Genomic DNA, 7500 nt, shown 5'->3' on the forward strand with positions numbered 1-7500 from the left:
GCACGCCTGGAGCGTTTGGACTTTGTCGTTTTTTTTCTCCAAGAGTCGCCTCTGGCACATGCCATGGACTTCAGCGGGGGCTGCTCCCCGCCCCCTGGGTGTCCTGCCCGGGCACATCGGAGGCTCAGCCTGGGTCTTCAGCCCCTACTGGTAGGTGCGCTTTGGGGGCCCTCCGCAGCCGCCCGGGGCCCATCCCTGCAGCCAGCACACGGCTGCCAGCAGCCACCACACAGCTGCCAACAGCCACCACACAGCTGCCAACAGCCCGCTCTCCGTCACCCCCCAGCCCCTCCTGCATACATCTGCTGGGGGTGCTTTTTTGCCTCCCCCCGTTTTGGCCTATGGAGAAAAGCCAGGGGGAAAACCTCCAGAGTCAGGCCGACCTCATGGAACTCCAACCCGGCCTGGAGCCACCGGTTTGTCCCCTTCCCGGTTCTCAGGACATGCGTCGACGCTCGGCTCAGCCCCGGCCGCCGCAGCTCCCGCCGGCCCGGCCAGCCGGGTCCGCACCCCTGGCCGGCTCGCCTGGAGCGTTTGGACTTTGTCGTTTTTTTCTCCAAGACTCGCCTCTGCCAACTGCCGTGGGCTTCAGCGGGGGCTGCTCCCCGCCTCCTGGGTGTCCTGCCCGGGCACATCGGAGGTTCAGCCTGGGTCTTCAGCCCCTACTGGTAGGTGCACTCCGGGGGCCCTCCGCAGCCGCCCGGGGCCCACCCTGCTGCAGCCAGCACACGGCTGCCAGCAGCCACCACACAGCTGCCAACAGCCCGCTCCCCATCACCCCCCAGCCCAACTCTGCATACATCTGCTGGGGGTGCTTTTTTTACTTCCCCCGTTTTGGCCTATGGGGAAATGCCAAGGGGAAAACCTCCAGAGTCAGGCCGACCTCATGGAACTCCAACCCGGCCTGGAGCTACTGGTTTGCCCCCTTCCCGGTTCTCAGGACATGCATCGACACTCGGCTCTTCCCCAGCCGCCGCAGCTCCCGCCGGCCCGGCCAGCCGGGTCCGCACCCCTGACCAGCGCCTGGAGCGTTTGGACTTTGTCATTTTTTCTCAAAGACCAATCTCTGCCAACTGCCCTGGGCTTCAGCGGGGGCTGCTCCCCGCCTCCTGGGTGTCCTGCCCGGGCACATCGGAGGCTCAGCCTGGGTCTCGAGCCCCCTACTGGTAGGTGCACTACGGGGGCCCTCCGCAGCCGCCCAGGCCCACCCCTGCAGCCAGCACACGGCTGCCAGCAGCCACCACACAGCTGCCAACAGCCCACTATCCATCACCCACCAGCCCCTCTGCATACATCTGCTGGGGGTGCTTTTTTGACTTCCCCCCTTTTGGCCTATGGGGAAAAGCCAGGGGGGAAACCTCCAGAGTCAGGCCGACCTCATGGAACTCCAACCCGGCCTGGAGCCACCGGTTTGTCCCCTTCCCGGTTCTCAGGACATGCATCGACACTCGGCTCAGCCCCGGCCGCCGCAGCCCCCGCCAGCCCGGCCAGCCGGGTCCGCCACCCTGCCCGGCGCCTGGAGCGTTTGGACTTTGTCGTTTTTTTTCTCCAAGACTCACCTCTGGCACATGCCATGGACCTCAGCGGGGGCTGCTCCCCGCCTCCTGGGTGTCCTGCCCGGGCACATCGGAGGCTCAGCCTGGGTCTCGAGCCCCCTACTGGTAGGTGCACTACGGGGGCCCTCCGCAGCCGCCCAGGCCCACCCCTGCAGCCAGCACACGGCTGCCAGCAGCCACCACACAGCTGCCAACAGCCCACTATCCATCACCCACCAGCCCCTCTGCATACATCTGCTGGGGGTGCTTTTTTGACTTCCCCCCTTTTGGCCTATGGGGAAAAGCCAGGGGGGAAACCTCCAGAGTCAGGCCGACCTCATGGAACTCCAACCCGGCCTGGAGCCACCGGTTTGTCCCCTTCCCGGTTCTCAGGACATGCATCGACACTCGGCTCAGCCCCGGCCGCCGCAGCCCCCGCCAGCCCGGCCAGCCGGGTCCGCCACCCTGCCCGGCGCCTGGAGCGTTTGGACTTTGTCGTTTTTTTTCTCCAAGACTCACCTCTGGCACATGCCATGGACCTCAGCGGGGGCTGCTCCCCGCCTCCTGGGTGTCCTGCCCGGGCACATCGGAGGCTCAGGCAATGTCTTGAGCCACCGCTGGCAGGTGCACTCAGGGGGCCCTCCGCAGCCGCCCAGGCCCACCCCTGCAGCCAGCACACGGCTGCCAGCAGCCACCACACAGCTGCCAACAGCCCGCTCTCCGTCACCCCCCAGCCCAACTCTGCATACATCTGCTGGGGGTGCTTTTTTGACTTCCCCCCTTTTGGCCTATGGGGAAAAGCCAGGGGGAAAACCTCCAGAGTCAGGCCGACCTCATGGAACTCCAACCCGGCCTGGAGCCACCGGTTTGTCCCCTTCCCGGTTCTCAGGACCTGCACTGACACTCGGCTCAACCCCGGCAGCTGCAGCCCCCGCCGGCCCGGCCAGCCGGGTCCGCACCCCTGGCCAGCGCCTGGAGCGTTTGGACTTTGTCGTTTTTTCTCAAAGACCCATCTGTGCCAACTGCCCTGGGCTTCAGCGGGGGCTGCTCCCCGCCTCCTGGGTGTCCTGCCCGGGCACATCGGAGGCTCAGCCTGGGTCTTCAGCCCCTACTGGTAGGTGCACTCGGGGGGGCCCTCCGCAGCCGCCCAGGCCCACCCTTGCAGCCAGCACACGGCTGCCAGCAGCCACCACACAGCTGCCAACAGCCCGCTCGCCATCACCCCCCAGCCCCTCCTGCATACATCTGCCGGGGGTGCTTTTTTGACTTCCCCCGTTTTGGCCAATGGGGAAATGCCAAGGGGAAAACCTCCAGAGTCAGGCCGACCTACTGGAACTCCCACCCGGCCTGGAGCCACAGGTTTGTCCCCTTCCCGGTTCTCACGACATGCATCAACACTCGGCTCAGCCCCGGCAGCCGCAGCTCCCGCCGGCCCGGCCAGCCCGGTCCGCACCCCTGGCCTGCACGCCTGGAGCGTTTGGACTTTGTCGTTTTTTCTCCAAGACTCGCCTCTGGCACATGCCATGGACTTCAGCGGGGGCTGCTCCCCGCCTCCTGGGTGTCCTGCCCGGGCACATCGGAGGCTCAGCCTGGGTCTTGAGCTACTGCTGGTAGGTGCGCTTCGGGGGCCCTCGGCAGCCGCCCAGGCCCACCCCTGCAGCCAGCACACGGCTGCCAGCAGCCACCACACAGCTGCCAACAGCCCGCTCTCCGTCACCCCCCAGCCCCTCCTGCATACATCTGCTGGGGGTGCTTTTTTGACTTCCCCCCTTTTGGCCTATGGGGAAAAGCTAAGGGGAAAACCTCCAGAGTCAGGCCGACCTCCTGGAACTCCCACCCGGCCTGGAGCCACAGGTTTGTCCCCTTCCCGGTTCTCACGACATGCATCAACACTCGGCTCAGCCCCGGCAGCCGCAGCCCCCGCCGGCCCGGCCAGCCCGGTCCGCATCCCTGGCCAGCGCCTGGAGCGTTTGGACTTTGTCATTTTTTCTCAAAGACCCGTCTCTGCCAACTGACGTGGGCTTCAGCGGGGGCTGCTCCCCGCCTCCTGGGTGTCCTGCCCGGGCACATCGGAGGGTCAGCCTGGGTCTTGAGCTACTGCTGGTAGGTGCACTACGGGGGCCCTCGGCAGCCGCCCAGGCCCACCCCTGCAGCCAGCACACGGCTGCCAGCAGCCACCACACAGCTGCCAACAGCCCGCTCCCCGTCACCCCCCAGCCCAACTCTGCATACATCTGGCGGGGGTGCTTTTTTGACTTCCCCCCTTTTGGCCTATGGGGAAAAGCCAGGGGGGAAACCTCCAGAGTCAGGCCGACCTCCTGGAACTCCAACCCGGCCTGGAGCCACCGGTCTGTCCCCTTCCCGGTTCTCAGGACATGCATCAACACTCGGCTCAGCCCCGGCAGCCGCAGCCCCCGCCGGCCCGGCCGGCCCGGTCCGCACCCCTGGCCAGCGCCTGGAGCGTTTGGACTTTGTCGTTTTTTTTCTCCAAGACTCATCTCTGCCAACTGCCGTGGGCTTCAGCGGGGGTGTCTGCTCCCCGCCTCCTGGGTGTCCTGCCCGGGCACATCGGAGGCTCAGCCTGGGTCTTGAGCCCCTACTGGTAGGTGCACTCTGAAGGCGCCCTCCGCAGCCGCCCAGGCCCACCCCTGCAGCCACCACACAGCTGCCAACAGCCCGCTCCCCGTCACCCCCCAGCCCAACTCTGCATACATCTGGCGGGGGTGCTTTTTTGACTTCCCCCGTTTTGGCCTATGGGGAAATGCTAAGGGGAAAACGTCCAGAGTCAGGCCGACCTCCTGGAACTCCAACCCGGCCTGGAGCCACAGGTTTGTCCCCTTCCCGGTTCTCACGACATGCATCGACACTCGGCTCAGCCCCGGCAGCCGCAGCTCCCGCCGGCCCGGCCAGCCGGGGTCAACCGCCCTGGCCGGCGCCTGGAGCGTTTGGACTTTGTCACTTTTTCTCCAAGACTCGATTCTGGCACATGCCATGGACTTCAGCGGGGGCTGTTCCCCGCCTCCCGGGTGTCCTGCCCGGGCACATCGGAGGCTCAGGCAATGTCTTCAACCACCGCTGGTAGGTGCACTACGGGGGCCCTCGGCAGCCGCCCAGGCCCACCCCTGCAGCCAGCACACGGCTGCCAGCAGCCACCACACAGCTGCCAACAGCCCGCTCTCCGTCACCCCCCAGCCCAACTCTGCATACATCTGCTGGGGGTGCTTTTTTGACTTCCCCCCTTTTGGCCTATGGGGAAAAGCCAGGGGGAAAACCTCCAGAGTCAGGCCGACCTCATGGAACTCCAACCCGGCCTGGAGCCACCGGTTTGTCCCCTTCCCGGTTCTCAGGACCTGCACTGACACTCGGCTCAACCCCGGCAGCTGCAGCCCCCGCCGGCCCGGCCAGCCGGGTCCGCACCCCTGGCCAGCGCCTGGAGCGTTTGGACTTTGTCGTTTTTTCTCAAAGACCCATCTGTGCCAACTGCCCTGGGCTTCAGCGGGGGCTGCTCCCCGCCTCCTGGGTGTCCTGCCCGGGCACATCGGAGGCTCAGCCTGGGTCTTCAGCCCCTACTGGTAGGTGCACTCGGGGGGGCCCTCCGCAGCCGCCCAGGCCCACCCTTGCAGCCAGCACACGGCTGCCAGCAGCCACCACACAGCTGCCAACAGCCCGCTCGCCATCACCCCCCAGCCCCTCCTGCATACATCTGCCGGGGGTGCTTTTTTGACTTCCCCCGTTTTGGCCAATGGGGAAATGCCAAGGGGAAAACCTCCAGAGTCAGGCCGACCTACTGGAACTCCCACCCGGCCTGGAGCCACAGGTTTGTCCCCTTCCCGGTTCTCACGACATGCATCAACACTCGGCTCAGCCCCGGCAGCCGCAGCTCCCGCCGGCCCGGCCAGCCCGGTCCGCACCCCTGGCCTGCACGCCTGGAGCGTTTGGACTTTGTCGTTTTTTCTCCAAGACTCGCCTCTGGCACATGCCATGGACTTCAGCGGGGGCTGCTCCCCGCCTCCTGGGTGTCCTGCCCGGGCACATCGGAGGCTCAGCCTGGGTCTTGAGCTACTGCTGGTAGGTGCGCTTCGGGGGCCCTCGGCAGCCGCCCAGGCCCACCCCTGCAGCCAGCACACGGCTGCCAGCAGCCACCACACAGCTGCCAACAGCCCGCTCTCCGTCACCCCCCAGCCCCTCCTGCATACATCTGCTGGGGGTGCTTTTTTGACTTCCCCCCTTTTGGCCTATGGGGAAAAGCTAAGGGGAAAACCTCCAGAGTCAGGCCGACCTCCTGGAACTCCCACCCGGCCTGGAGCCACAGGTTTGTCCCCTTCCCGGTTCTCACGACATGCATCAACACTCGGCTCAGCCCCGGCAGCCGCAGCCCCCGCCGGCCCGGCCAGCCCGGTCCGCATCCCTGGCCAGCGCCTGGAGCGTTTGGACTTTGTCATTTTTTCTCAAAGACCCGTCTCTGCCAACTGACGTGGGCTTCAGCGGGGGCTGCTCCCCGCCTCCTGGGTGTCCTGCCCGGGCACATCGGAGGGTCAGCCTGGGTCTTGAGCTACTGCTGGTAGGTGCACTACGGGGGCCCTCGGCAGCCGCCCAGGCCCACCCCTGCAGCCAGCACACGGCTGCCAGCAGCCACCACACAGCTGCCAACAGCCCGCTCCCCGTCACCCCCCAGCCCAACTCTGCATACATCTGGCGGGGGTGCTTTTTTGACTTCCCCCCTTTTGGCCTATGGGGAAAAGCCAGGGGGGAAACCTCCAGAGTCAGGCCGACCTCCTGGAACTCCAACCCGGCCTGGAGCCACCGGTCTGTCCCCTTCCCGGTTCTCAGGACATGCATCAACACTCGGCTCAGCCCCGGCAGCCGCAGCCCCCGCCGGCCCGGCCGGCCCGGTCCGCACCCCTGGCCAGCGCCTGGAGCGTTTGGACTTTGTCGTTTTTTTTCTCCAAGACTCATCTCTGCCAACTGCCGTGGGCTTCAGCGGGGGTGTCTGCTCCCCGCCTCCTGGGTGTCCTGCCCGGGCACATCGGAGGCTCAGCCTGGGTCTTGAGCCCCTACTGGTAGGTGCACTCTGAAGGCGCCCTCCGCAGCCGCCCAGGCCCACCCCTGCAGCCACCACACAGCTGCCAACAGCCCGCTCCCCGTCACCCCCCAGCCCAACTCTGCATACATCTGGCGGGGGTGCTTTTTTGACTTCCCCCGTTTTGGCCTATGGGGAAATGCTAAGGGGAAAACGTCCAGAGTCAGGCCGACCTCCTGGAACTCCAACCCGGCCTGGAGCCACAGGTTTGTCCCCTTCCCGGTTCTCACGACATGCATCGACACTCGGCTCAGCCCCGGCAGCCGCAGCTCCCGCCGGCCCGGCCAGCCGGGGTCAACCGCCCTGGCCGGCGCCTGGAGCGTTTGGACTTTGTCACTTTTTCTCCAAGACTCGATTCTGGCACATGCCATGGACTTCAGCGGGGGCTGTTCCCCGCCTCCCGGGTGTCCTGCCCGGGCACATCGGAGGCTCAGGCAATGTCTTCAACCACCGCTGGTAGGTGCACTACGGGGGCCCTCGGCAGCCGCCCAGGCCCACCCCTGCAGCCAGCACACGGCTGCCAGCAGCCACCACGCAGCTGCCAACAGCCCGCTCTCCGTCACCCCCCAGCCCCTTCTGCATACATCTGCCGGGGGTGCTTTTTTGACTTCCCCCCTTTTGGCCTATGGGGAAATGCTAAGGGGAAAACCTCCAGAGTCAGGCCGACCTCCTGGAACTCCAACCCGGCCTGGAGCCACCGGTTTGTCCCCTTCCCGGTTCTCACGACATGCATCGACACTCGGCTCAGCCCCGGCAGCCGCAGCTCCCGCCGGCCCCGGCCAGCCGGGTCAGCCCCTTTCCACCACACACCGGGCTCCGCACTTAGCCAAACCTCCAACATCCCTACGCGAGGCGACCTCTGCCCTCGCCTCCGTTTGGCTACCC

This window comes from Eleutherodactylus coqui, unplaced genomic scaffold, assembly GCF_035609145.1.
Source record: "Eleutherodactylus coqui strain aEleCoq1 unplaced genomic scaffold, aEleCoq1.hap1 HAP1_SCAFFOLD_739, whole genome shotgun sequence".
NCBI lineage: Eukaryota > Metazoa > Chordata > Amphibia > Anura > Eleutherodactylidae > Eleutherodactylus > Eleutherodactylus coqui.